Genomic DNA, 2,530 nt, shown 5'->3' with positions numbered 1-2,530 from the left:
CCTTTTTCAGATTCAAATCATGCTTATTTCAAAACTATTCTTAAAAAATAGAAAATATGTTTAATTTAGTTCCTGTTTAACAACGGTGTTTTTATTTGTTTTATATTTTGGTGAAAACAGTTGACACCATCGATGTAATGTGTTCAGGTTTTTCGCTTTTGTTCTTAAGGAACTCTATGATGGAAGCTGAAAATAAGGAAACCAAGAAACAGTAAGTAGTATGTATTTGAAATGATTTACATTTTTTTAAAGCCACAAGCACAAATTTCGACTTCGTCCTGGAGTCTTTATCAAGTGATCCTGCGAAGGATTTACCCCTTTTTAAGCAAAGACTGTCTACTCTACCAGCTGCACATCAAATCCGTTTGTAAAGTGCTACAAGTAACTTTTCAACTTTAGAGGCTTTGGGTATCGGTTATTTAAAGTTATGTTAGTCACAAACCAAAATGAATATGTTAGGAAAAACCATGGGATAATTTCTCACAATTGTATGTTAGCCCTTTTCCTTAGGTTCATTTACCGAAATAACTCAAGACCATTGATTCTCGTCTGCTTTAAGCCCAATCATGTAAATGAAGTGTAATTTGGAAAACCCAAAAAAAGGTGAAGTGGCTCAAAAAATAATGCAGACCGATGGGGATAGAGGTCAGAATGTCAACAAAACTGCGGTAATTTTACATTTCGTTTTACATTATGCAAGTTTTGCAACTCGAGTCTTACACTGAAATGATGCTATTTTGTGACAAATGTACTCTTCAAAATTTCCTTCTCAGTTTTTATTGCCAATTTTGGTTGTGAAGACATGGGAAGATTGATAATTGTTGAAAAATAAATATCATCATGTGGAATTTTTCTATGAAAGGTTAATGTATCACAGAATGATCTTATAAATTTCACTGACTTATTATGTGAAAGATAGCCACTTTGTAACAATAATTCCAGTAAGGCAGCCCACTCGTAAATTTAATGAACTATTGAAAATTTGTATGGAATAATACAAATTTTAGTAGTTGTAGATATTTACCAATAAATACATCAATTTGAGACCAAATAGCATAAATAGTCTGAAATCTATACTTAACTTAAATCAAGAAGAAAATATGCAGGTCACCACAATTCCCAATGCCAGCTTATGAAAGAAAATGCATTAATCTCTTCCTGTAGACATCACAGCAGGAACAATATCAACAAATGCCCCTTCGCCACACATTAAATAATTTCCTAATCGTTGGAAAGTTGTGTTTGTTGAGCTGTAGAAGAAACCAAACACTCCCCAATATAAGTGGATTCAAAGCAAACATTGTTCTTCAATGTGAAACAGACAAAAATACCAGTACATGTACTTATAGTAAAATGAAGATTTTTTTAAAGCCAAATGGACCGTGTCCCCATTACACCTTATTGATTCAAATTGAGGGTTCTGGTCTGTGTTACTTTAAACAGTTTGCGCTACTTGTTAACAGTCTGTTATGTTGTTCATAAAATGATTGGTAGTAGATTTTTTTTTCCCTTTGGCACATGAATTGTACTGTCAATAATGGTTTGGACTGAGTCCAGAGATCTATCACTTCTGAGAACAATTTCAGCAGAAGGCATTTTAATAAATACTAAGGCTGGAAGCAGGGAAAGAGATGCAGCCTGGCTGAATGTTGCCTCTGCCCTTGTGGCAGAATCTATTACTGTAACTGCACTTTCAGTAAGAGACCGCTACCACATTCTGGCCAGGAAGTGGAAAGTAAAAGTTGCGGCAGAAGAGAAAGAAAGTGGCGGAGGAGAGCAGCATATGACAGAAGTAGCAGTATTATTGGAAGAGTTGGTGGAACTGGAGTCCGAGTCAGAGAGAAGAAACAAGCAACAGAAATGAGAGAAAGGGCTTTGGAGACATTTGGCGAGACAAGGAAGAGACAAAATGAGACAGAGAAAGAGGAGGGGAAAAAGGAAACTAAAAGAAGAAGATAAGGAGGAGGAGCATTGTAGTGGTTAAAAGAGAAGGGTGACAGTTAAGAGAGCTCAAGGAAAATTACAGGATAAGAAAGAAGAGAAGAAGATATAAAAGATGCAGCATCCTTCAATTGAGGTTAAAAGGCATGCATTTAAGACTATTTGCTCAATAAGTTCAATACTTATTCCTGTACTCAGACTAGTGCTCCCAACTGGTGACTTTCCATGGCCAGGGAGAGATAATCTAAACAACTTAAGTTTGTCTCTTAATTGCTCTTTAGCTTCCTCTGACAGCCTTTTAGGACCTGGTTGTAGATCCACGGTATCATTGGCTTGTTCTATGTCCTCTAGATTTTTATAAAAGAGATTTGAAACAGTGGACAGAAGACAGTCGTCACATGGACAAATTTTCTGATGGTAGTCACAACATTGGTGTAAAGCAATCCTTCTGGTTGGAACAAGGAAACCGAAATAACTTAAAAGCATTTCCCTTTTGCACTTTGATTTCTGCACATAATCTCGCATGACATCGGAAAGCTGTTTCTTCCCCTTTGAAATATCAAAGCTGTTGAAATACACATTCGCCATT

The sequence above is a fragment of the Montipora capricornis genome, chromosome 7 (genome assembly GCF_036669925.1).
Source record: "Montipora capricornis isolate CH-2021 chromosome 7, ASM3666992v2, whole genome shotgun sequence".
Classification (NCBI taxonomy): domain Eukaryota; kingdom Metazoa; phylum Cnidaria; class Anthozoa; order Scleractinia; family Acroporidae; genus Montipora; species Montipora capricornis.
Note: the sequence above shows the minus strand (reverse complement) of the source record.